The sequence below is a fragment of the Furipterus horrens genome, unplaced genomic scaffold (genome assembly GCF_987537825.1).
Source record: "Furipterus horrens unplaced genomic scaffold, mFurHor1.1.pri manual_scaffold_1, whole genome shotgun sequence".
NCBI classification, from domain to species: domain Eukaryota; kingdom Metazoa; phylum Chordata; class Mammalia; order Chiroptera; family Furipteridae; genus Furipterus; species Furipterus horrens.
In genome coordinates this window covers 66,810,491-66,834,927 of record NW_028327171.1, presented here as the reverse complement: position 1 = coordinate 66,834,927, position 24,437 = coordinate 66,810,491, and positions in this window count along the sequence as shown.

The window sequence follows — 24,437 nt, the reverse complement described above, 5'->3', positions numbered from 1 at the left end:
CTAAGACTTGAATAAAATACAATAGTGGTTATTGAACATTCAACTTATAGGGTATGTGACTTAAAAATTAGTTGGCTCTTCAATCTATAATAAAGTGGAGATTCTCTACATTGCTCCTCTCACAGGCTTATTCTAAGGATCAAATGAAATAATGAACAACAGCAACACTTTGTAGATTGAGATCAGAGATACTATAAGAAAAAGAAAATACTTTGTGTTTTGATATTTGTGGTATAGTGAAAAGACTACAGACTCTAAGTTAAATGCACCACTTTTTTTTTTTTTTTTGTCCATAAAATAGAGGGGGAAATCATTTGGATTGGAAAAAAATATTTGGAAAGCTTCTAGTACCTATTCTGAAATACAATACACACTCAATAAGCGATAAGTATTGTTATTTTTGTGTATCAAAATGGATGGATATCTGATCTTAGGTATATCTTAAGACAAGAAATAGGAGATCTCTTTACACTATACATACATACCCACTAAAGTATCTTCTAATAAGTGTTTAAGCCAAGGTTGGCAAAGTGGAGCTTTTGGGCCAAATTCTATCTGATGACTGCTTATATGTAAATAATATATATTGGAAAACAGATATTGTTAATGTGTTGTCTATGGCTACATCCCTGATACAGTGGCAGAGTTGGTCATTGAGACCATATGGTCCACTAAACTGAAAATATTTACTATCTGGCCCCTTTTCTCATTTTTGCTTATAAATGGTGCCTCATTAGAACCAGCTAGGGACTTTTTATGACTAGAATTCATTGCCTAATCATGGGATAGATGTGTGACAAAATTATTCAGCATCAGATAAATCAACTAGCTTCATAAAAGCTGAGACAATCACAGAATAAGTGCTAGCTAATTGAATTATTAAATGTATAAATCACATCTCTGTACTCACCCACAAGATTAGCGTCCAATTCATAGGTGTATAGTTGTTTACAGTAGTCTCATGACCCTTAGTGTCTGTGTGTTATCAGTTTTAATATCTCTTCATTCACTTCTGATACTATTTATTTGAGTCTTGCATCTAATTTCTTTGTTAGTCTAGCTAAGGGTTTGTCAATGTTCTTAGTCTCATTAAACTTTTTGTTTTCTCTTTAGTTATTATTTTATTTCTTTCTGTTTTTATTTTCTTTCTTATTCCCTTCCTCCTGCTAGCTTTGATTTAATTTTTTTATTTTAGTTATTGAAGTAGAAATTTAAGTTATTTATTTTGATCTTATTTTTTTCTTAATGTAGGTATTATTTGTTTTCAACTTTCCTCTTAGGATTGCTTTAGCTTTATCCCATAAGTTTGGGTGTGATGTGTTTACATTTCCATTTGTCTCAAATCTTTTTTTCCTGTTGGTTTCTTTTTTGACTCTATGGGTATTTAAGAACATATTACTAAACTCCACATATTTATGGATTTTCAGCTTTCATCTTGTTTTTGATTTGACCAGGGCTGGGTGGAAGGAAATGTTGAAATATTGTAATGATGGGAAATTGTAAGCTACCCCACCATTCTTTTGACATTGTTTCTGTAAGTGTTGACTCTGACTAATACGTAGCTTGTAGATAAACAACATGTTTGAATAAAAATCCTAAGAACTAACTTTAAAGGATGCAGACTCTGACCTTCATGCATTCCAGTTCCAGGGGATTTACTGACCTTTAACTGGAGAGCCAGGATGATGTGAAGTCAATATGATGTAAATCCAAGATGACTGAACTAGGATGATGCACACTGGACCATCACTTGCCTTATCAGGATGGACTGTGTTCATCTGCAAGTAGACAACTTATTAAACCCCTCCCTTGATCTCTTTGTTCTATTTCCCTCTCCCTCCTTATTAAAATTTCTGCCTCCACTGAGATGCAGAGGTGGACTTTGAGACATGAATCTCCCATCTTCCTGGAGAAATAGGTTTTGAAACATGAGTTCCCCATCTTCTCAGAGGGATAGGCTTTGTGACATGGCTCCCTCACCTTCCAGGTGGCCAGCATCTAAATAAATCATTTGCTTTTACATCAGCACCTGCCTCTCAGGTATTGGTTTTTGTAGCGACAGGCAACTGGACCTGCATTTGGTTACAATATCTGTGGGTATGTATATTTTGGTAGTTCAGTGTAGATCCATCATTAACTGACAAAGAATAAATTTACTGAATGACAATAGCATGCACAATTTTATATAATTATATAAATGTGGGTTATGGACATTTCGTACCTTTGTGCCCATGTACAATATATTTGAACTTTTACTGCAATTTTTAAATTCCTTTATATTTTCAAGTCCATCATTATCACTATCCTACATTATTTATTCTCTGCAAGAGTCAGGTTAACTACCTGTTGACATCTGCATTAATCCAGGTCTTTATGTTTCCTGTTCACCTGCATTAAATGCCTTTCATTTCCCCTATATCTGTTCAATTTCTACCATCCTTTTAAGCTCCAACTGGAAGCTGAGCTCTTCTATGAAGCTTTCTCTGATTTTTCCATCATATGCTAATCTCCTTTTTCTCTGATCTTCTATTAAACTTAAGCTGTAATACAGCATTTAGCACATGCCCCATCTCTAAGCTTGTCATGTTATGTTAATACTGTAATTTCATCAAGCTCCTAAATCCCTAGTGAGTACACACTATGGAGAAGAGTGAACATCAGCTCTCTCAACCTCCATTCTACCTCCTTTTAAATTGAAGAAATTAAGAAGCCAAAACATTCCTAGACTTTCTGACCTCTGAAATCCCTAAAAAGAATCAGGTTCCACTAGTTAAGTTTACTTTAAGAAGAAATGAAGGATAAGAATGAGGCAGAGCCATTCTATCACACCCCTTTGATTATGCTGATAAGTAATGTGGTAGCCATATGCTGTTTTTCTGCAGTAATATTCTTGTGTTCATTCCCAAACTTACCAGATGCACATGCATCAGTAGCAGCAGCAGTAGCTATGGTGGTGGCTTTTTCACTTTGCTGGATGCATTTCAGCTATGTGTTTTTGAACTCCTGGAACCAGTTGTGTTCTCAGAATCAGTAGCTCCTAAAGGCCCTGCCTTAACCACTCACTTGAGGTTTCCCAAAGTTTTTCAAGGTATCTATTTCCCCCTATTAAAACTCTTCCACTTAATAATTCTTACAGTAATTTATTTGTTCAGCATTGGGTCCTGACTAATATTGAGATCAGTATTATGTTTCATCATTTTCTTTGATAAGTCTTTATACAAAGTAGGAGAGCTGGTAAGATACCAATGACCACTTGGATATTTGTATTAGTTATTTGTTGCTATATAAAAATTTATTCCAAAACTTGGTAGCTTAAAACAAGGAACATTTATCTTATCATATAGTTTCTGAAGGATAGAAATCAGAGAGTGGTTTTGATATAGAGAGATCTGATCAGATCACTGGGGAGGAATAGGAAGGGGCCTTAGGAGGAGGTTCCCCAAAGCAAAGGTAAATAACCTAGGACAGGATTTGCTGTGATGTAGAACAATTCTGGAGTGTATGGAATTATGGGACAGAAGATTAAAAATGAAAGGAGGGCAGAGATAGACTTTCAGTCTCTCTTCCTTGAGGACGCCTGGATGATTGAGCTGCAGTTGCCTGCATTTCCCAAAGGAGAGTATTTTGGATGGATTAAAGGAACTCTGGGTGCAGCCTAGGATTGGGCTGGCCTGGCGAGGGTGGCAGGGTTATTCTTCTCTGAGTGTTCTAGAGGAGATATGCTCTGAGGCAGAAGACTGCCATTCTTACAAAATTGTGTAGCTTTTCTTTCTTATGTTGTTTTAGTTTGTAAACTAATTCTATAGAAATAAGATAATTATAAACTAACAGGCAAAATGATAGGAGAACTAAAGCATTAAAGATTTTAGCCTTAATTGACAGGCTTAAGTTATTAAAGCTATAACTAAAGAGTTAAAGAATTTAGCCTTAATTGATAGGCATAAGTGACTAATGCATGTGGAGAGCTGTTATCCAAATTGTGTAGCTTTTGAATAAAGACTCCTTTCCTTGATCACCAAACTTTTGCCAACAAAATTTTGCGTAGAGGATTGTGGCAGGCAGCAGGCCCCCACTTGCTGTTCAGTAACAGCTTAACTGGACAGTTCTGATTCAGAGTCTCTCTGAAGGTTTTAGGCTGAACTCTGCAGAAAGCTTGACCAAGACTGGAGGACTAATTTCCAAGTGCACTCCCATGACTGTTGACAGTAGCCCTCAGTTTCTCACTGGAGATTGATCAGAGGCTTCAGTTTTTCTATACATGGGCCTTTCTGTTATGCTGCTCATGACATTGATAGGGAAACTCAAGAGTTAAAGATTTTAGTATTAGCTATAGTTGATAGGCTTGAGTAATAATGTGTGTGGAGAGCTGGCATTCCAGAAGCAACAGTGCATGATCTGCTTGATTCCAGGAGGTTGACAAGCAATTCAACCTTTGTGCTTCAGGTGATCTGCAAGGGATGGAGATGGCATCAGAGTTGTGTTTCAGAGAGAAAATACAAATAGATTGTTGATCAACAGATAAAGAAGCCCTAGGAAAGTTGCTCAACTCTAACCTGATTAACCTTTTTTCCAAACACCTTAACTACCCTTTTTTTCTCCTTATAAAAACTCAGCTTGAGATGAGATGTTAAGATGGTTTTTAAGGGTATATAACCCACCATTTTCTCAAATTGCTTACCTCTGAATAAAGGACCCATAAAAATTCTATGTTTTTTTCTACTTATTGGTCCTGGTAGTGACAGGCATCACCAACACTGACTTTTCCCATTCTAACATGACAGTTTAAGCTGACTCTCCCCAAAACAATTGATCTAAGGGAAGGAGGGAGAGAGAGGAAAAGAAAGAGACAACCAGAAACAAAGGCACAGTATCTTTTGTAACATAAATAAAAAGGGGGACACATACTAACCCTGACAAGCTCAAGCTTTACAAACTCAGCCACTTAAAGAAACCACATAGGATGGTCTGAAATTAAAACTTGCTAACTAAAAGTGAGTCATGGTGGCTAGTCTAGTCCTAGGCTGGTATCTTCCTTGACAAAGATTGATCTCTACCTTAACTGAGCCTGACTATTGTCTTTTTGCATCACCCACAAAGCACCTTTGGAATGTCAGAGCAATCCCCCTTTTCCAGGCCCCTCAGGGCACAGTCTCCCACCTGAATATGAAACCACAGAACCACTCATTATTTTCCCTCCTGCATACCATCTTTATGTGCTGTAAATGTTAGATGTTAATTATCCTGTATACACCATTGTAAAAAAAAGTACTTGTTTGTTTACACAGTTGCAGAGATTTCTCAGTTTTGTCTTCTCCTTCTTCCCTAATCTACCACCAGTAGATTGCATTTAGTTCCCTTATGCCTTCTCCTTTGATTGTAATGTATAAAATAAACTGCAAAACTCCCATTCTCCTGAGCATTTTATTAATTGGTTGAGATTTTACTTCCTGGCAGTTGTCCTTGGTTTGGCTCAAATAAACTCACAGAAATTTTCTGTGGGTTTTTTCAGAAACAGGCTTGGACAGATCTTACATCAACAGTAATGTATGTTAGATGTGAAATATCATTACTTCTAATGTTTTTCAGGGAGGCCAACCTTGTTAAAATATGTAATGACACAATAAAGTCTGAATTCAAGGACATGGGGGCTCTCTCCACCAATAATTCATGTCTGTCCTACATGTGAAATACTCTCACTCTCTCCCAAGAACCCCAAAGTCTCATCCCATTCCAGTTCAGTATGATATCCAGAATCTCATAATCTAATCAAGTCTGATTGCAGGGGAGTCTGTTTGTGTATAGTACTCTAGGAAAAGCTGCTTGAATCCAGATCCCCTCAATCTGGTGTCCTGCTCCCCATCCACCAAACATACAGAACCAACACACAATGATGGAAAAGGCATAGAAGAACTTTTATAGAAACTCTAATTCAAAAAGGGAAAAGAAGAGGACCCTGACTGACCTACAGCAGTTCTGAAATCTATCCATACAAACTTTCTTTGGTTTATCTTTTTTTTTCTTGCATTTTATTATAAGCTCAAAAACATATCAGACAACATCTTCAACACTCTGGCTTCCCCTTTCCCTTTCTAAACTACATAGATCCTTAGGTACAGAGACTACTTTCTGCTTTACAGGTGTTTCTTAAGTCGCAATGATGTAAAAATACCCTAAGTCAAAAATGCATTTGATACACCTAACCTACCTAACAACAGAGCTTAGCCTAACCTATCTTAAACATTCTCAGAACACTACAGTCAGGTAATTATCTTGAGTTTCATCTAAAGAGTAATTACCTCCTTCTTTTTCTCACCAGAAGCAGGAGAAACAAATGAGCATTTCATAGTCATAATGGAATATCAAAGCACAAAGCACAATCTCCAAAAAAATGCTGACAACACAGTATTCTGTAGAATTATCATTTGTTTATCTTCATGATTACACGAATCATAAGAAACTACCATACCATATATTGCTAGCCTGGGAAAAGATCAAATGAATGATTTCTACTGAATGCATATCTCTCTAACACCATCATAAAGTTGAAAAGTTATAAGTCAAACCATCATAAGTAGAAAACTATCTCTACTAGAAAACAACAGTGTTAAATTTTTTTGCCACTGTACAATTAGAATATCCTTTCTACCAATGTCCAATAAAATACTCATCCCTCCTGTAAGCCATTACTAGCAGCCTCTTCAAAGTACCTAGACATTAAGTTTTCAATAGTAGTCTCTTCAAAGTCCTACCAGTTTCTGTCCACTTTTCAGTTTCCAAACCACCCACACACTATCTTCACTATCTACTGTTGTGTAACAACTTACCCCCAAACTGAGCATCTTAAACTGAAAATATTTATTATCACACAAATTTTCAGAGGGTCAGTAATCCAGAAATGACTTAGCTGGATGGATCTGACTCAGGGATTTCCATGATGTTGTAATCAAGAATTTCACCTGAGATGCTGACATCTGAAGCCTTGAGTTGTGCTAAAGAATATACTCCCAAGCTTTCTGTCATGGCTGTTTGTAGGAATCCTAAGTTTGTCATTTTATTAGACAAAGGCCTTAGTTTCTCATTACATGGGTCTCCCTGGAGGTCAGCTTACAACTCTCAGGGAAAAAATTCTGAGGAAGACACAGAAAACAAGAAGTAAGATTCAGTGTCTTATAACCTAATCTCAGAAGTAACTTACTATTGCATTTCCTGTATTCTATCAGTCACACACACTGTCCTTGATACAATTATGAAGGAATCTACACGAAGATATGAATACCATTCTGAAGCTGGGATCAGTGAGATCCATCTTGGGGTTTAACTACCATATGATTGAAAGATAACCAGATAATGTTTCTCATATGTTTATTTTTAAATGTTGTAGGCTAAGATTTCATTGACTGCCTATATCTCAATGTAAAAATTTTAATATAAACATAATTAAATGTAATTTAAATGTAAATATATTTAATTATTCACATATTTTATGAGTCACATGTGTCAGGCAGATTCTGCAGAAAAATGTAACTGATAAGGGGTGTGTGTGTGTGTGTGCGTGTGCCTGTGTGTGTGTGCGCGTGTGTGGAGAGAGAGAGAGAGATGTTTATTTTAAGAAATTGATTCACATGAATGCCAAGTTAAAAGCGTGTAAGATGTGTGAGCTGGCTAGAGACCCAGCGAAGCATCAATGTTGCAGATCAAGTCCAGAGGCCATTAGGCTGGAGACCTAGTAAAGGGAAGATAGCCAATGTTTCAGTTCAAGACCCAAAGGCTGTCTTCTGCCTAATTCCCCCTTGCTTAGGGAAGTCAGTCTTTTGTCCTCTTCAGGCCTTCAACTGATTGGGTCAGACCCACCCACATTAAATCAAGCAATCTTCCTTACTTAAAGCGCACCAATTTAAATGTAAATCTCAGCCAAAAGCACCTTCACAAGAACATCCAGAATAGTGTTTAACTATATGTCTGGGTACCATGGCCTAGCCAAGATGACACACAAAATTAACCAATAGTTTTTAAGCAAGGAGTCAAGATAGAGTATTTGGGCATGTTGAGCAATGATATTTCTCCCAAAACAAATATTTTTTATATTCATTGATCTGCAATTTAACTGAGGCTCATTCTCAGTTTAGAGTTGGTGGGAAGGTAATTTTTAGTCACCTCTGATGAAAGGGTAGACAGTTAGTTCATGTTCATGCCTACTGTTGAGGTTTAGACATTTGTTATGACTATCAGATCTGGGTAAGGTAAAAGAAACAAGTTCAAGAAAAAACCATGAGCCCAAGGGTAAATATATCAACTGATAAATAAGAACCTATACTATCAACTATCTTAGCTACAAGGCTATAATTATTTAGAAGGGAGGGGTGGATGGGTATGCGATGAGGTGGTAGATGCAGCAATCTATTGCTCTCTGACCATCTGATGGCATCTGCAGGCCCTGGAGAGAAAAAGAACTGGACGAGTGAACAGAAAAAAAAAAAACTTTTATTTTGATGCCTTAGAAACCCTTCTGCAAGAACATCAAAAAAAAGCCAGATAAATCATTTCCCTTCTCAAGAGACTGCCATGCTGTGTTGGAACTGGAAGGGGAAATTGGAAGTTGGCAGCATCAGCAGGACTCTGAATAAAGGAGGACAATAGAGCAATTAAAGCCTGCACTGGTGCCCAAAGGGCCAGGGAAAGATTTCTTGTCTAGAAAACCATGGTAAGTAGAAGCGTTGACAGGTTCATGATCAATGTGGGGAATACATGCAATACTAGTAGGGAATTGTGATAGGGCTACACTTTGGTTTGAACAGCTAGGAGGAGCCTGAAGCTAGCAGGACTGCAGTGGTAATACATATATGATTTAAATTGCACCCAGAAGTTAGGGTGGGCTGCAGAAATTTGATTTACCAAAAGTATGTACATTATTTCCAATTTTTTATATTTCTTGGAACTAAGCCATATTCTTATATAGGATTCTCTATCTTTTTAAGAAGCAGCAATCTAACCCATCAATATTTATCTTATAAGCATTCAAGATAGAAGAAAATATACAGAAAAAAATGCACACTAGGCAACAAGAGGTGAGGGGTCTAGTCTTCTATGTAATATATTAAACAAATAATTTCACCAAATTTTTCATAAAATAAGTTTCTTCTTCTATAGAATGAGACTACTAGTCCCATCACTGAGTTACAGGCTAAAAGGATTAAATGAGACAGTATTCGTGAAAACGGGTAGAGAGCTCTATATAAGCACATTGGGTCATAATTGATTGACTAGCTGTCCTCAGTCAGGAACCAAACAAAATTCCTCCCTTGAGTACATGCCTTTAGTCTTGTGGCTAAGTATGCAGATATGATTTATACATTAAATAATTCAATTAACACTTATTCTTTTTTTTTTTTAATTTTTGGTTTTTCAATTACAGTTGTCCCCTTTTCCCCTAATTTCTCTCCCCCACCCAACCCACCCCCTCTCCCGCAATCATATCCCTCCCCGTTGTCCATGTCCATGAGTCTTTTATACAGGCTCTTTAATTAAACCCTTCCCTTACTTACCCCTTCTCTCCCTCTCCCCTCCCCCCTATTGACTGCTATTCTGCTCTTTGTTCTATTTAGTAACACTTATTCTTAACTGGACACTGTGCTCATCTCTGCTTCTAAGAAGCTAGTTGATTTACTTGATGCTAAATAATTCTATAACCCATCTACCCATGATTAGTCAATGAACTCTGGTCATATACAATCCCTAGCTGTCTCTGATGAGGCATCACTTCTAAGCAAAATGAATAAAAATGGCCAGAGAGTAAATATTATAGGCTTAGTGGGCCATATGGTCTCTGTTGCAATGACCAACTCTGCCAATGCACAAGGAAGGCAGCCATAGACAATATGTTAACAATGGCTGTTTTCTAATATATATTTTTACATAAGCAGGCATTAGGCAGGATTTGGCCCAATAGTGCCAGTTTGCCAACCGGGGTTTAAATAATTATTAGAAGATACTGTGGTGAGTATGTGTGTATAATGTAAAGAGATCTCCCATTTCTTGTCTCAAGTTATATTACAAGTTTTAAAAAATCCAAATATATAGACAGAAAGATAAAAATTACCATGTATTCCACTCCCCATGATAAAGAACTGTTATTATTTTATTATTTTACATATTAGTCTCCAAGGCTTTAGAAAGTAATTTCAGGTAAAATTAAGCTCATTTTGATTACTATTTAAAGTCACATTCTCTTTACACTCATCCTTCTTGAGACAATGATTGTGATGATATTGTTGAATATACTATGTATTTTAAAAATATTAATATGAATATAAACATATCCAGAATATATCCACAAAAATATGTAGATTTTATTTCTATATGTGGAAGTGACTGTCATTTTGCTTTTTTTATCTACACCAAAGTATACTCCCATCATTGCTACATAAATATACTTACTATATTGCCCCACATCCTAATGAATACTTGATATTGTCATGTTTTTAATTTTTTTCTTATTTAATGATGAAACAAAATTCAATATTTATTCTTTGAAAATTAAAATCATTTCAATCACATCTCATTTTTTAAATCTAGATTTTTTATTGCAAATAAATTTAAACTAATTATTTTATTGCCTGTGGTAGGCCAAATAATGTCTCCTAATATTCACACTCCAGTCCCCAGAACTTATGAATATGTTACCTTACATAGAAAAAAAAAAAGACTTTGCAATTAAAGTTAAAGAATTTGAGATGGGGAGGTCATCTTGAATTATCTGGGTTCTTCTAACCAAATCACATAAATTCTAAAAGAAATAAAAGATGGAAGGAGGGTCAAAGAAATGCAATGTGAGAAGGACTCTACCTATCATTGTTGACTTTAAAAATGAAAACAGTTGGGCGGTGAGTCAAGGAATGTGGCATCTTCTGGAAGTTGAGAACGACTCTTAGTTTACAGCTTGCAGGAAAACTAAGGTCTCAGTACTGCAACCTCAAGAATCATAATTCTGCCAAGAACCCAAAGTTACAGGAAATAGATTCTCCCACAGAGCCTCCAGAAAGGTACACAGCCTGCAGATGACATGATTTTAGTGCATTGGGAACTGTGTCAGATTTCTAATCTTGAAAAGAGAACAAATTTATGTTGTTTTAAGCCTCTGAGTTTGTAGTAATTTGTTATGGTAACCTGGAATTGGACATTAGTATTTATTATTTTTTGACTTACCTGTTCGTATCCTTTGTCCATTTTTCTGTCAAGTTGTTGGGTTTGCTTATTAATTTGTAGATTTTTTACATTTTGTTTACTAATACCTTGTTATGGTGTCTATTACATGAGTTGCAAAAGTCTTCTCAATGTCTATCACATGTCTTTTAACTTCGCTCATGATTGCCTTGATGTAGAGATGACTTTGATTTAATGTAGTAAAATTTACCAAAATATTTTCATGCTTTTTTTTTTCCTAAGAAAGCACTTGTTCTCTTTCATTAAAAGACAACCAGACTGTGTGTTGATTTGTCAGTAAGACATATTCTAGGGTGAGTTCTGATCATGTGAATTGATTTATTTTAGTTGCATATATCGGACACAGAAAATGAGAGATGAAAACTAAAATTTTGAGGTCAAAACATTAGCATATTGACTATTTCACATGATTTAACAATTGTTCAGATTCCTTGACAAAACCTTGCCAAGGTCTATACTTTTTACACAGGTCATGAGAAACGCTCCTTTTCTTGATAATTAGAATTCCCACACTAGATTTTAACTTTTATGGATTATTAGAAAATTTAAAAAACAATGTTTGTTTTCATTTAAGAATACACAGTGAAATCCCATTGTTAGGCATGATGTCTCTGTAGGCATCTAGATCTTTCCTTGGCCTTAAGTGCCACAGCCTTGAAACTAAGACTAGAGTTGCAGATGATCAGAATAGCATTTTTCCTGACCTGATTTTCACCCTTTAATTCTATTTCTATATTATTGCTATTATGCAATCTAATAATTTTCCATAGCAGCTTTATTCAGCTTTCTAGTTCATTTTCCAGTGTATACCCTCTAAGATAGCTGTTTTGTCTGCCTTGCAACAATAGGAAAGATCATCAGAGCTGACATTAGCATAAGTTTCAGTTGGAACATCTTTGCTCTTGCAGAAATGCAAGACATCATTACTTGAAAATTGACTTTGAAATGTTTTGTGTCATTGTTATTAGTGTTGTTGTTCCTTTTTAAATGAAATCAAGTAAAGAAAAGAGTCAAATTCAAACACTATTCCTTGTCAACTGCTGAGTAGAGAGTGACCTGAAGTCTGTCTCACAACCAGCTATACAACATTGTGGATTTGATAATGTAAATATAACTTCAGTGTCTATTGCAAGCTTTTATATATTAAACTACTGGGAAGCAGAGGGTATAGAGAGCTTTGTATATTTAATGAAGTTCTTCATTATCTGGGGATGTGATCCAGGAAGTACCTAATACATTTTCTTCAACATCCAAATTTTGTGGTGGCAAGTGGGATTAGACTAAGAATACCCAGAAGCCAATTCCCTTTCCAATGAGATAATAATGATGATGAATATTTTTATTACAACAAATTCTTTCATCAAGGATCAAAGTATTTTATTAACCATAGTTATAGCCTGGTGTAATTCCAAGGTAAAAATAAAGCTCTTTTTTTCATTCCTGCAAACAAAGTTTTGTAGGTTAAAATTAAAGCACATTGTGATAATGACCTTCCACAGATTAGCCAAAAGGGAAAGGTGAACCAGAATTCAGATAGAAATCAGTACATGATTCATTTAGCTGAGATTGCTTAACATTTTAGACCAGTTAAATGCTATTTAGTCTTCTCATTAGTGAATACCAAGAGAATGTGTGAATTGAGAAATATTTCACTGTTCCTTCAAATGGTCTACAAAACCTTGCTCTCTAAAATCTCTAAGAAGATAAAATAGATGCATTTGAAAACTGGTTTATATATAATGTGTAAATATATATATTATATGTATAACAACATCTCAATTAACATTTTTTAATGTTCTGAGAAGTACTGCAACAAAGAAATATGTCTGACTTGCTTAAACTAATTTCTCCCAAATTTATTTGATCATAGAGCTTCTGTTTTGAATAATAACCCATTGATACCTTTTTAAATGACATTTCCAGAGAAAATATATTGTGAAACTCCAATTTACTCATTTATTACATATTGATGGGATCAGGATCCTAAATATTCAAATTATTGATTTGGATAGTTTTAAAATATATTTTTAGTTAATATTTTGGCCATGATACACATATAATTGGAATATATGCAACACATATCAAATATTCTTCCTTCATCCTTTTTCATTCCAAACAATATCATTCCAAAAGATGAAATGAACCACTCCTTTTACACTTCTCTCAACCACTTTAAGTTGGAGAAAAAAATTACTGTATACTTCCTTATAAAGAAAACAAAAAGACTTCCAGCCAAGATGGAGGCATAGACAGACATGCTGCGTCTCCCTCCACAACTAAGAAGGAATACAACTACCTCAAAACTAGAAACAACCAGAAGTTCCAGAAAATCAAAGTGCATGGAAGTCCAGCAAACAAAGATGTAAAGAAGAAATACTTGTTCAGACAGGTAGGAGGGGCAGAGCTGGGGCAGAGAGGACACGGTGTGGTAGTGGGAACAGCGGAAACAGCAGCAGGCTGGTGGGAAGTGCAGTTACAAGTTTTAAAAAGGCAGGACACCTGGGGAGCGTTCCCAGCTCCTCACCAGACCACTCAGCTCACTGTCCCAACACTGGGGAAAATCAAGCCTCATTGCTTTTGACTATGCAAACCAGTGGGGGTTGGGGTTGAGGCAGAAATTGCCAATCTCTCAGCAGAGTCCACTTGTTTAAAGGGCCCCCCCCACGGACCTAGAACATCTGAAGACCCACCCACTCTGGGAATGATGGACAGGGCAGCCGCTAGAGGGGTGCCAGTCCAGTGCGGAAGTGGGAGAAGTGCCTGGAAAAGGAGCGAGTGCTGGGCGGCATTGTTCCTTCTCAGACCCCTCCCCCGGATACAGCGCCACAAGGTGGTGAAACAGGTCATCCATTACTGAAGAATACCTAAGGCTCCGCCCCTTACAATGCAGTATTAGTGACAGCTCTCCCTGGGACATGGAAGCAAACAAACACAGGAGACTTCTGGCCAAGATGGAGACCTAGACTGACACACTCCATCTCCCTCCACAACTAAGAAGGAATACAACTACCACAAAACCAGAAATGACCAGAAGTTACAGAAAATTAATGGAAGTCCAATGTATGAAGTTATAAAGAAGTGGTGCTCATTCAGACAGGTAGGAAGGGTGAAGCCGGGGAGGAGAGTTTAAGCTGTGCTGTCTGCGGCAGCAACAGCAGTGAAGGAGGCAGGACAGCAGTAAGCACAGACACCCATATTTAGGGGAAGGCGAGAAATGCCTGGGGAGCACCCTCTGCTGCAGACCAGACCCATCAGCTTGCGATTCCAAAGCCGGGGAAGGCAGACCTCCATTGCCTTGGACTGTGAGGCCTGGAGTGGGTGGGGATGGAGGAGGAGGCTCCCAGTCTCTCAGCAGAGAGTGAAAGGCAGGAATTCATCTTGGACACCCCCACCCCTGCAGGAAATACCACAACGTGATGAGATGGCTTGCCCGGTTGTGACAAGTGCATGGGGGCTCCATCCTCTATAGCGTAGGAGGTATAACAGCCTTGCCCAGGAAGCAAAGGTAAACACAAAACTGTCAAGATGGCACAGATCATGATAGAGATCCTGGTGATGCAGCTGACCAGACAGCAAATATCTAATCTAACGAAGCAACAGATAGCAACCTCTTTCTGAGGCTCAGTTCATAGCTTTGGTTATAAAAATGCTTACAGACCTAACAACAGATCTTAAACAAGATGGGGAAGGAATGAAGGCTAGTCCTGCTGAAATGAACAAAAACTCATATGAAACTAGTGGTGAGGGCAAGAAAACCGGGATCAAATCAACAAATTGAAACATAGGGAAGGAACAAACAGTCAACCAGTGCAGAAAGAGGAAACAAGAGGTGAAGAAAATGAGAAGAGGCTCAGAAACTTATCTGACAGCTATTAAGCGGGCCAACATCCGAATCATAGGGTTGCCAGAAGGTGAAGAAGAAGAACTAAAATTTGAAAAATTATGTGAAAAAAATAATGAAGGAGAGCTTCCCTAACTTGGGGAAGGAAATAGACTTACAGGTCCAGGAAACACAGAGAGTTCCAAAAAAACCAGACCCAGGGAGAACCACACCAAGACACATTATAATCAAAATGTCAAAAATTAAGGATAAAGAGAGAATCTTAAAAACAGCAAGAGAGAAGAGAATTACATAAAAAGGGGTCCCAATAAGACTATTAGCTGATTTCTCCAAAGAAACTCTGCAAGCAAGAAGGGACTAGCAAGAAATATTCAGAGTAATGAAAAGCAAAAACCTACAACCATGATTACTCTATCCAGTGAAGCTGTCATTCAGAATAGAAGGGCAGAGAAAGTGCTTCCAGGAAAAGCAAAACTGAAGGAGTTCATTAGATCCAAACCACTGTTATATGAAATGTTAAAGGGACTTGTTTAAGAGAAGCAGGATCAAAACTATGAACATTAAAATAAGAACTGTATTGCAACAACCAACAGCAGAAGCTAGGGAATTGAAACAAAGGCAGACTAAGTAGGCAACGAGAGTGGAAAAAGAATTATAGGTATGGGGAACATTTGGGGGGGGTCAGAGGGAAGGGGGAAAGGGAGGGAGATGGTGCAGGAATTAAGAAGCATAGTAGGAGGGAGTGGAGTAGATAGGAAGATGTTGAGAAGAACTATATGCACAACCAATGGGTATGGACTAAGGTGGGGGACAACCGGAGGGAGGGGTGTCACTGGGTGGAGGGGAACAAAGGGAAAAGAAATTGGGACAACTTAATAGCATAAACAATAAAGCATATTTTAAAAAATAAAAAAAGAAAAGAAAATGCATAATATTCTTTCCCATCTGTTTACCAATTAAATATCATGATGAGTCATTTTTTCCTGTGAACAACAAAAATTACTAATGCATAAAGAAAAAAATATGTCTGTTTTTAATCAAAAATTAAATCTTTGTCAAAATGTTCTCAAATATCTTTTAAATTAATGTAATGGCCAAGCTAAAGTGGTTGGACTCTGTATGTTGCTATTCAGCTCTCTATGGTTTCTTTTTTTAAACCAGATTTGAAAATAGAGTTGGACAGATGTCAAACACTAAATGATATTTACTGTTTGCATTGTTGTCATACTACATATGCAAAAACTTTCTTGTCTGCAAATTACAGAGAAGATGAGCCCAATTAGGGAAGAACTTATAATTTCAAACATTTTCAATAAATGAAGTAATTTTTTTAAAGAGGTCAAAAACATTACACATAAGGAGTCAATAAAGAAAATTATTTATTTTTAATTTTAAATATGTTTTATTGATTATGCTGTCACAGTTGTTTCAATTTCTTTTCCCTTTGTTCCCCTCCACCCTGTAACCCACCTCCTCCCAGTTGCCCCCCCTTTTAGTCCATGTCCATTGGTTGTGCATATAGTTCTTCTCCACCTCTTCCTTTTGACCCCATTCCCTCCTATTATGCTTCTTAATTCCTATACAATCTCCCTCTCTTTCCCCCTTCCCCTTCCTTGCTGACCTCCCCCAATATGTTCCCCATACCTATAGTTCTTTTTCCACTCTTGTTCCCTACTTAGTTTGCCTTTGTTTCAATTCCCTACCTTCTGTTGTTGGTTGTTGTAATGTAGTTTTCGTTTTAATGTTCATAGTGTTGATCCTCCTTCTTCTAAACCAGTCCCTTTAACATCTTATATAATAGTGGTTTGGATCTAATGAACTCCTTCAGTTTTACTTTGTCCTGGAAACACTTTCTCTGCCTTTCTATTCTGAATGACAGTTTTGCTGGATAGAGTATTTGTGGTTGTAGGTTTTTGATTTTCATTACTTTGAATATTTCTTGCCAGTCCCTTCTTGCCTGCAGGGTCTCCTTTGAGAAATCAGCTGATAGTCTAATTGGGACCCCATTGTACATAATTCTTTTCTTCTCTTTTGCTGCTTTTAAGATTCTCTCTTTAATTTTTGACATTTTGATTATAATGTGTCTTGGAGTGCTTCTCCCTGGGTCCAGTTTTTCTGGAACTCTCTGTGCTTCCTGGACCTGTAAGTCTATTTCCTTCCCCAAGGTAGGGAAGTTCTGTTTTATAATTTTTTCACATAATTTTTCTATTTCTGGTTCTTTTTCTTTGCCCTCTGGCACTCCTATAACTCGAATGTTCATTCACTTATAGCTGTCCCATAGGTTTCTGAGCCTATCCTCACATTACTCATTTTTTGTTTCATCTTTCTGCCATGGCTGACTGTTTGTTTCTTCCCTATGTTCCGATTTGTTGATTTGATCTCTGGTTTTCATTTCCTCACCATTTGTCTCGTATGTGTTTTCATTCATTTCAGTATGACTGGTTTTCATTCCTTTCCCGTCTTGTTCCAAATCTCTTGTTAATTGTGTAAGACACCTTATGACTATAGCTCCAAACTGAGCCTCAGAAAGATTTCTTATTTGTTTTCAGTCAGGTTCTTCATCTGTTGCCTTGTGAGCTGTGTAACTGGGATTTCAGTCATGATCTGTTTCATATTGGCAGATTTGTGCGTACTTTTGTTTTCTGGGCGGGTTATAGGAGGTGGAACCCTGTGCGTTTTCTGTGGGGGTGGGGGTGATTGCTGCCATTATTCTCCACTGAGAGACTGCAAGCGTCTTTCTCCAGTCCCATGCCCTCCAGGCCTCACAGATGAAGGCAATGGGGGGTCTGCCTTTCCCAACATTGGAATTGCAAGCTGACAGGTCTGGTCTGCAGCCAGGATTGCTCCCCTGGCTTTTCTCACATTCCTGTCACTATCCCTGCTGCCACCACAGGCAGCACCGCCATGCTCCGGTTTCGGACCTCCTATCCATCCAGACGAGCACCGCTGGTTTACAACTTTATATGTTGGGCTTCCATATAGTTTTATTTTCTGGAATTTCTAGTTATCTTTTAGTTTTGAAGTAGTTGTATTTCAACTTAGTTATGGAGGGAGACAGACTGTGTCAGTCTAAGCCTCCATCTTGGCCGGAAGTCCAGTTATATTTTTTCTTTTATTCAAAAAGTATTCATTAAAGCATAGGCACAAGTATAAGGTAGTATGTTAAGTATTAGCTGAATATCTGAGAGAGACAAAGATGGTTAAATCCCATATTCTTAAAAGTATCATGCAACTATAAAGATGCAGGTAGTTCCCAAAGGGTATATTTATGTGGAAGACACTTCAGGGAAAATTTTATTATTGACCATGTTTTAGCCTAAGGCACTTTGTGTTCTTCTATTATACTATACAGGCCTTAACCATTTGTGAGATTAGACTGGAACCCAGAAAGAGACCAGCATCCCCAGTCTCAAAAATAATTTTGCTCATCAAAATTTTATCATATTAATGAGTAGTAGAGTCAGCCACCAATAAAGGAAAGAAAATAGCATTTTTTTTTCCACAAAGAAAACATAACATAACCAATCTATTTTGTGTCTCCACATATCTAGATAAACTATAATTCTGCTAGGTCTTCCTTCCAACTATGGCTTGAAAATCTTCAAAATGAGAGATGACACCATCTACAGTTTCAAAAGTTCCAAGACAGAGAGTAATGACATTTTCCAAACAAAAAAAAAAATGTTGTTGTGAAAGGTCTCATTTCTTAGTCCAAAAACTCTCTAACCTGTCACTATGGTCTATGTATGTCCTTGAGGCTGGAGTTATGAATGGGGAAATGGAAGGTCATTGAGTTTCACCAGGAGGTGATACATATGTGTGTAACTTTAGGGAGCTTATATTCTAGGAGTAGTTAGTGGCTGTCAAGTGAAGCTACACTTCAGACTGTATAAATAAAAATGGTTCCCAGGTCCCACTTCAGACATCTCTATTTTTTTACAACACATTCAGATGATTCCTAAGACTGCAACTTTTGCTATAGACAGACATTGGGTTGCTTCTGGTAATTTTTGTATAAAACAAACTACAATTACAGCCATCAAAGAGGTACAGAGAATGGCCTTTACTACATGAATTATACTTACCAGTCAAGTGGATGACTTTTCAACAATCAAGAAAATATGTTTACTGGGGAATAACCTAGAGTAAAGTAACAGCATCTCTTTGGAAGTGATAGAAGAATTTATTAGCACAAACAAAACAAAGACACCAGACTTTAGGTATAGGGCTAGAGTTCAGAATAATAACTTACTACTGATCAGTGTTTTTTATAATTACTCAAGTAAGTACATTTAAAAAAACAAAATAAATAAATGAATACAATTCACTAAGTTCAAACCTACACTGAGTATAAGTTGACCTTTCATTTGTAATTAATGACCTCTAAATCTTCAGAATGGACATCAGTTCTTACTGGCTTGGCAAAGTAGCAGCAAATATTTAGAGATGGTAAAATAAAAGATGCATTTGTATTTCCCAACCTGCCTCTTCCCGTAACATATACATGTAATATATGCCAGTACAAGGTATTTCCATTATATACATGTGTAATATATGCGTATCTGTGGATGAGAGTACTTGGGGATAATATAAGAGAATGTGCAACTGACTCACACTTTTAATATGCTTCTTACTGTGTAACACAAAAATGAGAAAGCTTCGAAACATAATTTAAACATATATGTTACATATAACATTATATATATTACATAGAGTATATTAGGCATTCAATATCTTACTTATTTATTTATTTACACAAACAATACTTTTGAGGTACCAGATTAAATATTGTAAGTTTTCAGAGATGCAGTAACACTTCAAGGAATAAAATACATCTTCTATAGGGAATATTTTATAAGTTATTTTACTATAAGTGAATCTATGGCATATTTCTATATTTTAAAAATTAATATGTTTTTACTCAAATTTAGGTAACAATATTTTAGAAAGACTATGGTGTTGTATATATAATACATGTGAGAGTTTTTTAATAGAAAAAAACAATAGTTCACAGAGTTCATGTAGAAAGAAAGTCAACAAGAAGCTTGAGTGGAGGACTGCCCCATCAATGATTCAAACTGGAACCAGTTCACAGATGTTTTCTGATAGGAATGAGGTGCCAGTTATAATCTGTCACTGGTGACCTTTAAAATAATGTCAAGTCCCAAAGAACTACCACCATCTGGATGGTTGCTGGCTCTAAAACATGGATCTAAATTAGGCATAGAGAGTAAACCAGGATTATCTTGGACAATGACAAACTGATCATAATGTGTAATAAGTCTTTGTTAGCTCCTTGGTTTGGACTCATTACCCTCTCTACATGGTTCCTAATTTTATGAGTAATAGTAAGTATTGGCCTTCATGGTTACTCTTGTCACAGGCCCAATTATACAAAGCACAGGAGAATGTGCCCCTGTCCCCTTTCTACTCCCAAATTCCTTCTAGAAGAGGCACTCACGAGCAGAATAGGACACACAGTTTATGTTAGGTAACCAGATGAAAAAATTGTCATCACCTACTTCTAGCAAAATTATTGGGACAAACAATGGGCATATACTCTATCTGGAAACTCTTTCAAGCATGCAAAACCAAAATAAAATGTTACATTCTAACCTATAGCACAAAGCTTTTCACAAATTCTTTTCAGCTATTCAAGAAAGGTTGACTAGCTAGACAATATATGGATCAAATATTAATTAATATTTACTTCATTTCTTTTGGTCATTCTTATTATATTTTTCATAAAGTACTGTTCCTACATTGATAAACCATGAGGGATTTATGTCATGTCATCCTTACTGAAACTTCAATCCTCATGAGATAAACTCCCATTGTGTTCTTAGATAACTTCACAGCTTCAGTCCAAAAAAACAAAAATTAAGGCACCTCATAGTTCTTTCTGCTTTGTCTCCTAATTTGTCTGTTTCCCCACAGATTCTTGGAGACCTATACACTTTTTCCTGGCTGCATTGAAAACTTATTTTATCCTTACTAACTATTCAGAATATATCTTTTTCCTATTAGTATCAATCAGTAAGACCCATTCAACATTATGTGTATTTTTATCTTGCTTAATTTTGTATTTCAAATTAAATTAAATTAGCACTACAAAGGTTATTATTTGTTGAATTTTTATCTTGTGATCTTAAGTACACACATTTACACACACACACACAATTGACTAAAAATTTGTTAATGTAAGCTCTTTCAGTTATCAAATTCAAAATTACATCATATTACCTCTTTAAGGTACAATTCTTCATCTGTTTGTCATACATACAATTTGAAAACATAAAATCTAGAAAGAAATAGTAAGTTCCTATAATACTGACTCTTATACCTAAATTGTGGAAGTGATGGACTTAGCACTCAGGTTCTCCTTGTTAATACTGATCCTTTTATTCACACGCTTTCTCATTCTTAGCTTACAAGTCACTGCTCTCTGGTTACATTGTCGTGGAAAAAAAAATGAATTCTCAAGTATTTATTTACCCAACAAACATTAAATGAAGACTTAATTTTGTGACAGACACAATATTATGTACTTTAGACACAGACATGATTCTTTCCCTAAAGAGCCAATATCTAGTGGGGAGAAAGCTAAGAACTATGGTAAGTACTACAATAGATATAAGCACAGTTTTGGGGTGGTCGATAAATTATAGTAAAGCAGAAAGCATTAGAAAGATTTAAATATGTTTATTTTCACATCCCAACCCTGCTGCCTAAGACTTGACCAAGGAAATGTTATATGACATCTTTAGATGGCTTTCCATAACTAAATGTGCCATTTTAATCCATGCCTTGTTGTGTGTGCCACCGAGGGTAATGCCAGTTTATAAAAATTATATGGAACACAGTAGGTACATAAAACAGGCCAATGTAATCCCTGTCAAGAACAGAAACCCAGGAAATAGCTCATAATTCTCCCTGAGAATGATCAGGACAGGATAATCTAAGAGGAAGTGACTCATAAATATAGGGAAAAAAATAGATCCTAAAATCCCCATACACTGAATTAAGAGGTTTGGACTTAAACCCGAAGTTACTGTGCAAAATTTTGAGGGGGAAATTATTTGAGTTTCTCTGCAGAACATGGATTGGAGCTCGGCAAAACTGAGGAGAAAGGCCAAATTGAATCCTATAGAATACAAAAGGGAAGCAGTTTCACTGCACTGAATCAGGCTAGTGGAAGTAGATATGGATAGAACAGAAATTGGTGGTCAATTAGATATAATAGGAGGGGATCATAGTTTGACTCTGAGGATGTGATTTAAAAGCTAGCTGTATTTTGTTACCATTCAATCACCACCATAATTAAAGCATTAACTTTTTTTGGCTCATGCATCAAGTGTCTATAAAGAACTGAAACTAATATCCCTTTGTAGTTTTTGGAACCAAACTCATAACTTTGCGGTTGTACTGCATATATGAGGAAACTAGTTGGCTTTGAGGGTAGTGCCAACTGTGAATTTTATCTGTTGAAACTTACTTTAACTTTTTTAAAATTAAAAAAAAAAAAGTTTTCAAACTTCTCCTTTGCAGATACATAATATGTCTTTCCTCTCAATAGGCTTATATAGAGTGTGAGTTCCACATTTATAAAAAGTGAAGCTGGGATACACAATGGCCTTATCTTCCCGAGTTAAGGTCAATGGTCAACAGTAAAGCAAGTAACTCATCTCCAACAAAAGCTTTTTGGCCACATCTTTTTTTTCTCTTATCTAACAAAATATAACACATTCTGACAAGTTGTACTTGGAAAAACAACATAATGAATCATCTTTAACATGATGATATCACTTAACTATCAGAAATATTTTTTGCATGATCTCAGTATCTGTTCATTGAAAAGGCCCTGTATGCAAAGGAGGCCCCAAATAATGAAGGAGCCAGCAGACCAAAGAACAAGGCAGACAAGTCCAGCTTGTTGGTTAATGGGTTTAATAGGGAACTTACATACAGAAACTGGTCCTGGACTGTCATAGGACCTTCAGGTCTCTGCAATTTTCACCTTCTAGACCACCCTCTTTTACTCCCATCCCTACAAGCCAGGAAAGGAGGGTGTGAGTAGTCATGGGGAGACCAAAAGACCTCATATTAGCAGGCCCTGGCGCCAGGGAGTGTTAAGGAGACAGATAGTATCTAGGGCTCCTTGCCCCCAAGGAAGAAATAATGGAAATGTCATGACTAGCCCAAAACTTGCACACATTCCAGAGTCCACTGGGGGAAAGGGGAGGAGGTCAAAGGTCTGGGCTCATTTACTCTGAAGTAAAGCTAGCAGATTAGCTTCAGGATGAAGTCAGTTTTTCAAAATGGAATCAGTTTTGTCCATACAATATCACAGCTTCTTTTAAACTCCAAGTCATTGATATTGCACAAAATACTCTTATATGCATCATGACACTGCTAAAAAATAAGGGAACGTTTGGACAAATCATTATTAATACACTTATAATATTAAGCTTCTGGAAAACTAAAATATAATTACATTTCAGAGTTGAATAAAACAAGAAGATAAAAATCAATGCAGGTAATATCAAGGTGTGGTAGGCCTCCCCAAATAAAATATGTTTCTTTATACAGTAAAAGAAATTTTGTAAGTGTGATTAAGTAAAAGGCTTTGAGATGGGAAGATAATTCTGGATGATGAGCATACCCAATGCAATCACGTGCCCTTACAAGTGGGAGACAGAGGGGAGTTTGACTAAAAAGGAGAAGGTAACTTGACTATAGAGGTAGAAATGGGGCAGAGGTGGTTTCAACAGCCTCTAGAAGTTGGAAGAGACACAAAACAGATTTTTTTCCTGGAGTTTCCCAAGGGAACTTGCCCTGCTCACTCCTTGATTTTAGCCAAGAAAAACTCATTTTGGACTTCTAACCTTCAGAATGGTAATAAAATAATTTGTGTTATTTTAAGACACTAAGTGTGTGGTAATTTATAAGAGCAAGAGAAGAACACTAATATAGATTTTGATACCTGGAAGTGGAGTGCTGCTGTAAAAAATACCAGACTGTGAAAACGACTTTAGAATTGGGTAATAGAAAGAGAAAAAAAAAAAAAAAGCCTGGAAAAATTATGAGGAGAATGTAAGAAAAAAATTAAATTGCTTTGAAGGGACTATTAGGAGAAATATGGTTTTTAATGAGTCTGTTAACAAGGACTCAGAAGGAAGTAAGAATCTTGTTTTCTTAAGTATATTTTATTGATTATGTTGTTACAGTAGTTTCAATTTTTTCCCCTTTGCTCCCCTCTGCCCAGTACCCTCTTCCCTCCAGCAATCCCACCCACCTTAGTTTATGTCCATGGGTCATGCACATAAGTTCTTGGGGTTTACCATTCCCTATATTATTCTTAACTTCCCCTTGTCTA